Source organism: Pinus tabuliformis, chromosome 4_1, assembly GCF_031772625.1.
Source record: "Pinus tabuliformis cultivar Carrire ecotype Pingquan chromosome 4_1, CPIR1, whole genome shotgun sequence".
Lineage (NCBI taxonomy): Eukaryota > Viridiplantae > Streptophyta > Pinopsida > Pinales > Pinaceae > Pinus > Pinus tabuliformis.
The window spans coordinates 425,138,245-425,145,447 of record NC_142303.1 but is presented as its reverse complement, the minus strand read 5'-3'; positions in this window follow the sequence as shown (position 1 = coordinate 425,145,447).

Below are 7,203 nucleotides of genomic sequence, written 5' to 3'. Positions count from 1 at the left end.
GTACCCATCATATATACATCAAAGAGGATTGTAAACCGGTAAGGCAACCTCAGAGGAGAATGAATCCAGCCCTTAAGGACATTGTCAAGGAAGAATTGCAAAAACTGTTGGATGCCGGATTCATCTATCCCATCTCCGATAGTGAATGGGTGTCCCCTCTAGTGTTGGTTCCCAAGAAAAATGGGAAATGGAGAATCTGTGTGGACTACCGAGAACTGAACAAAGCTACCAAGAAAGACCATTTCCCTCTACCTTTCATAGATCAAGTGTTGGATGGACTGGCAGGAAAGAAGTTCTTCTCTTTCCTGGATGGATTTAGCGGGTACAACCAAATCCAAATCAGCCCGAAAGACCAAGATAAGACCACCTTCACTTGTCCTTGGGGTACCTTTGCCTACCGAGTCCTTCCCTTTGGGCTATGCAATGCTCCTGCTACCTTCCAGAGAGCTGTCTTGAGCATCTTCTCGGAGCTGGTCCATGATGCAGTAGAAATCTATATGGATGACTTTACTCCTTATGGGGCCAACTTCCAGGAAGCATTGTCTAACCTGGGAAAAGTCCTAACCAAATGCACCGAGATGAACTTGTCCCTTAGTCCTGGAAAATGTGAATTCCTAATGACTGAAGGGACCGTGCTAGGCCATACCATTTCTTGCCAAGGGTTGCAGGTGGATCCTAACAAAATTGCTCTCATCAAGAGGGTTCCACCTCCTCAAAAGGTAAGGGATGTCCGGAGTTTCTTGGGATTAGCCGGATACTACTGGAGATTCATTAAAGATTTCAGCAAGCTAGCCTCGCCATTGTTTGGTCTGTTGGCAAAAGATGTGGAGTTTAAATGGACTGACGATTGTCAGAGGGCTTTAAATGAATTGAAGGACAAGTTGGTGTCAGTCCCAATCCTGAGAGGTCCAAACTGGGCCCTACCTTTCCACATCCACACTGATGCCTCGAACAAAGCCATAGGTGCAGCTTTAGGACAAGTTGAGCAAAAACTTCCATATGCCATTTACTTTGTTAGCAAAAACTTGTCCAAAGCTGAGCTGAATTACACTGTAACCGAGAAAGAATTCTTGGCTGTGGTCCATGCACTGAACAAGTTCTGACATTATATTACTGGTTACCAGACCTTTGTACATACTGACCATGCTGCAATTAGATATTTAATGAATAAACCAGATGTGAATGCTCGCATTATTAGATGGTTACTTTTATTGCAGCAGTTTGATTTGACCATTGTTGACAAGCCAGGTAGAGAAAATGTTGTTGTTGACTTTTTATCGAGATTGGATTTGTCTGCAGATGAGGATGGAACAGTGGATGACTAGATGCCCGATGAGCATCTGTTTGCTATTTCAGTACTCTCTCCATGGTTTGTTGATATAGCAAACTACCTTGTTTCAGCACAGTTCCCTCCGCACCTATCTTCCAGAGAGAAGAGCAGAATCATCAGAAAAAGTGCCTCATTTACTTGGATCGGGGGCAATCTGTTCAAGCTTGGCCCCGATCAGATCTTAAGGCGTTGTGTAAGGGAGGAGGAAGTCTTTGATATCCTCCTCACTTGTCATGATGGGCCTTGTGGAGGACATTTTGCAGTAAAGAGAACTGCCTTCAAAATCCTGCAGGCAGGCTACTATTGGCCCACACTCCATCAAGATGTCAGAAGATATGTCAGTCAGTGTGACCAATGCCAAAGAATGGGGAAACCGACCCAAAGGGATGAGATGCCTCTCCAGCCTCAAGTGACTCTTGAGCCATTTGAGAAGTGGGGCATGGACTTTGTGGGCCCAATCAACCCCTCTTCGAGGCAAAGGTCTTACATCATTGTGTGTACTGACTATTTGACAAAGTGGGCAGAGACCAAAGCAATCAAAGCAGCAACAGAAGAAAAGGTGGCCGAGTTCCTAAGAGAAAACATCTTCTATAAGTTTGGCTATCCAAGAGAGCTGGTCACCGACCAAGGGAGCCAGTTCACCTCCAACCTGGTTGAAGATCTACTAGCTCATCACAAGATCAAGCATAGGACTTCCACCCCTTATCACCCTCAAGCAAATGGGCAGGTGGAAGTCACCAATAGAGCATTAGAAGGGATCTTGACTAAGGTGGTGAGCAGCAACAGAAAGGACTGGGCAGATCGCCTAGTTGAAGCTACATGGGCTTACAACACCACTTGGAAGACCACCACCGGCTTCACACCATATGAGCTGGTCTATGGGAAGAAAGCTTTGTTGTCCATTGAGTTTGAATACAATACCTTGAGGATGGCAGCTCAACTGGACCTAGATCTCAGCCATGCACAACAAGAAAGGCTATTGTAGTTGAATGGCCTGGATGAGCACCGAATGCAGGCCCTCCTTCACTCAGAGGTGGTGCAACTTCAGAGAAAGGTGTGGCATGACCAACATCTCCATGACAAGCAGTTTCAGCCGGGAGATTGGGCTTTGTTGTATGACTCCAGATACAAAGATTTCAAGGGGAAGCTGAGAACCAGATGGCTAGGACCATATGCAGTGGAAAGATGCCATGATAATGGATCTGTCCTTATTCGAACCATTGATGAGGAATCCATTCCCATGCTTGTCAATGGGCATCGGTTGAAGATCTACAGGAGACCTCTCTCAAGACAAGAGTTCATCAAGACTATGGAGAAATCTGTATTGGTCATAGAGAAGGGTTCTACCTCTGCTTTTGGCATACCCAGAAGGACATAATAAAAAAAAAAAAAAAAAAAAAGGGAAAAAAGAAAAAAGAAAAAAAGTAATAAAGATCCTTGGGTGAAAACCTCTCTAAGGCACCCAAGGCAGGTAGTAGGGGTGAAAACCTCATTGAGGCGCCCCTATTGTCTTTCAAAAAAAAAAAAAAAAAGGTTTGAAAAAGATCCTTGAGTGAAAACCTTTCTGAGGCGCTCAGGGCAGATGGCACGGGTGAAAACCTCTTTGAGGCGCCCCTGTTATCTTTCAAAAAAAAAAGAAAAAAAAAACAATAAGTAAAACATGGTAAAATTGCATGCAGACTTTCTACAGGAAGCTCTGTGTTCTACAGGAAACTTCCTGTAGAAGGGTTGAAGATGTTCTATGGAGGAGAGGAAACCCTCCAACTCAAAGCCAAAGGTCTGTATCATGTTGTCAAAGGACCTCACCAGCACCTCCTCCAAGGATATCCATGTTTTTTTTCAAGGTATGTGCAATTTTAGCATGGTTTGAATCTTCTACAGGATGATGCAGTCTTTCTACAGGAAGACGCGGATTTTCTACAGGAAAGTGCATACTTCCTACAGGAAGCCCTGTGTTCTACAGGAAACTTCCTGTAGAAGTTTGGGACGGCCCAGAATTTATTGTAAAAGGAGATCTAGCGGCTACGGATCGGTTTGGACACATGCAAGTCTCTGTTGGCACCCATGCTCAACGCTGTTACCTTGCTCCACCATCCTCGTCGACATGCAACCAAGTCCCCTGCACCAACAAAGCAAATCAATGAGTTCTCGCGGGAAAAGCCATTTTCAAAGCTAAGCAAATGATGACACCTCATACCACAGGCATCAGAAGCTCCGGGAGCGTGATCGAAAGGCCAGACCCTCCGTCGTGCAGCATGCACCCAAGGAGGAAGAGCTGTTACGAGACACCCCGCGGGAATCCTGTAACAGTTCAACCTGCTGGAGTGGATACCGTTCACAGCACTGCCATCTGCAACAAAACGCGGGCGCATGCAACCAAAGCATCCACTCCATCGTTGGCAGCCTGTAACCACGAGCCTCCGGGTCTGTGTAAGTTGCATGCAGCAGGTAGATCCACTCACCATCGTCCAAGAACTGGAAAAATCGTGTGCAGCCACGCAGGTAAGTGTCTCAACCCTTTCTTCCATCAAATCGCATGAATTTTACCTTGAAACTGTTTGCACAGCGTAAAATTGAATGGTTGAGCGTCCGTATGGCCAGTCAACTGGCCACGTCGGCTAGTTAAAGTGTAATTGGATGTTTGGGTGGCAGCCACGACAACAAGAATGAGCGGAACGCATGTGAGAACACTCCCGTCAGAAGCATGAGTTTAACAGGAAAAGGCGGCGGCAAATCTGTGGGAATGGATGCGGCAGCAAGTGAATACGCAGGCGAATGATGGATGACGTCGCCCAACGGTCCGGCGGGGACAGCTCATCCCCCGCGCCACGGATTGCGCCGATTCAAAATCTAATCGGCTAGATCATGCGCATGCATTTATCAACCACCACTTCAAACTCGGGTGGCTATTCTGATCTCCTCTTCACTTTGATACGCCGAGCTGTTGGCTACCAGAACGCCGGAGAAGCACACCTCGAGCGCGGGCCAACTACAGTCCTCCCCGAGAATTGCGCACAGTTCTACAGGAACGCAGTTCTACAGGAACGCAGTCTCTACAGGAACGCAGTCTTCTACAGGGAAGCGGGTGCCTCACGAAAAAAAGGTGGCCAATTAAAGAGGTAACCCTGAACTCTTCATGCAACTGGTTAGTAAGAGTGGCAAGATCATCGTCCACAGTCTGGTAATAAAGATATCGGCGGAATTGTTGTTTGCTATGCCTATACTGTCATTCTACAGGATGTCAGTATAATTAGACTATGTTGAATTTTGTGGATTATGTGCATGCTCTGTCTCAATAGACCAAGTCTCTTTCGTGTTTGCCACCTTTAGTCAAAACAACCGTGTTCATCATGCCGGGTGGGTTTATAAGACGGGAACCCACTGATTCAAGCAAATTAAGGGAAAACCAGGAGGTGGTAGAGCTCTTTACACGAGCACAGTGGATGTCTTTTTGTGATAAGCTACAGGGTTACGATGATGAAGTGGCTGAAGAATTCTTGTAGGCTCTGAGGCCGAAATCCCAGACACTGGCCACAGTGAACTTCAGAGGCCTCAGCCTCAAGCTCACTCCACAACATATCAGTCGAATCACAGAACTCCCTATGGGTTTGCCATGGGATAAGGACAAAAGAAAGCTGAGCCAGCAAGCAAAGAAAGAATTCTTTCCACCTGAGGAAGAATTCTCGGAGGACAAAAACGGGGTGAGAAGAACGAGTCTATTGCCACCATGGAATGAAGTCAGTTTGAAAATCATGAAATACATCACTTGTGAAGGTCGTTTCAGCATCGTGTATGCATATCACTTTCGGTTGCTCACTGAATTGAGGCACCGAATTGATCTTCCTGTAGAGTAGAAACTGAGCATCCCCTATTTCCTATTGCAGTCGCTAATGGAGTGTGCCACCAAGCTAAGAGAGGGCATACCTGATCAGATAGCCCACCATGGGTTAATCAAGCTTCTTGTGGAGGATGCGCTGCATTCTTATAAGGTTCCCCTCTCATGGGAATCCTTCCGTAATTTGACCAAAGATGGGGACATTAAGATGTTGATCGAAGAAACGGGTTCCTCCAGCAGTGAGGAACAAGAAGCAGTGGCCGAGGGACAGAAAGGAAAAGGCCCGAAGACCCCTACCACGGTGCAGAAGAAGGAACAAAAGAAGAAGCATGAGGAAAAGGAGGACGAAGAAAAAGGTGGCACACCTATCCTGTCAGCAAGATAAAAGAGGATGAAGAGCAGAATGGACAAAGCTGAGGTGGTCCACGTCAGCCCAAGTACCTCAACAGCACCGGCAACCAAAGCAAAAAGCAAAGCTCAGGCAGGCAAGCAGGCAGAGGTGAAGACACCTGTGTCTACAAGAAAATAGAAACAGGCTTCTACAGGAAGCCCGAAGACAGAGACAAGGGCTTCTACAGGAAGCCCGAAATTGGAAAAAGGGGCTTCTACAGGAAGCCCGAAAGTCATTGAGAAACAGCCTCCTACAGGAAGCCCGAAATCTGAAAAGGAGGGGCCTTCTACAAGGAGCTCTGAGAGAGCAAAACGCAAGAAAGAGAAGGCTGGTATTCTAGAAAAGGAGGCAGCAGCGGCGCTGGCCGCCCTCAGTACACCTCCAAAGCCGAAGGAGAAGAGAGAGAGGGAGACCCCTCTACCATCTGAAGCTAGGAGAAGCAAGAGGATCAACACGGGCAAGCCACAGCCTCCACCCAGCAGCCAAACCATTTTAGGGGATGTCCCTACTTCACCCAGTGCAAGAACCCCCTCTAAAACATCAGCCACCCCCGAGAAGGGGAGCCCAAAAATAACTTCCTGGACACGAAAAATAGGCCAATCGCCTTCCGAAGCCTGGCTCAAGGAAATGGGAAAAGTGGAAGAAGCACCACCTTCGTCACCACCAGGGACAGCAAAGGCAGGGCCACCAAAACCAGGAAAGGAAGAAGCACCACCTTCGTCATCACCAAGGATAGAAAAGGCAGGGCCGCCAAAAACTGGAAAGGAAAAGCATGCTCTGGGCTCTAGTTCTCGGCCAAAGACGAGGAGCTAGGGCAAAGTTGCTCAAGGATGAGCAAATAGTTTAGCTGGGGGGTGATGATGAGCCCCAATTTTTGGTACAATTTGGGCTCATTTGGCCTACTTGCTCTGCTCAAACCATTCATTTTTTATTGCTTATGCATTCATTTCTTGGTTTATTCGTGTTGTTTGTAGGAAGAAGGGTAGGCATTCTATCTACGTGACTAATACATGATGATTTCAGGTTTTTGCATTAAAAGGGAGCAAAGACCATGAAAAAGGAGACAAGGAGACAATGAGGTGGCACTGCTGGTTTTTAGGAGAGGATGTCCACGGTCTTAGGGACCTTCCTCATAATTCCCACCATAGCTCCGAGCTCCAATCCATCTCCCCCACCGAGCTTAGAGGCAGCCAACTGTTCTACAGGAACAGCAGTTATAACTGTTCTACAGGATCAGCAGTTTAACCTTCAGTTGGACAGCCGAGCTCCACAAATCAAGGACACCTATTGGATGATCATTTTGCATAAATACTGAGGCCGTAGCCTTGGATAGGGGCTTTTTGAACTTTTGTATTGCTCTTGTAATTTGGAAGTACGAGCTACAGCTCGGTGTTTGTTCCTTTTGTAAGCCAGTTTTGGCATGACATCAGATTTTCATTTATGAATAAAGGCAGGCAAGTTTTGATCTCATTCTGAGTTTCTAAGGGAGCTATAGCTCTAGGTTAGGGTCCAACCTGAGAGCAATAGATCTCCTCGGTGTTGTAATGTTGTTTGCATTTCGTTCCAGCACTTTGAGTTTTTACTTTAACATGCAATTTGAATTTACAGTCTGTTAATTTAGTCTTTTTCATGAGATCGAATAGGATT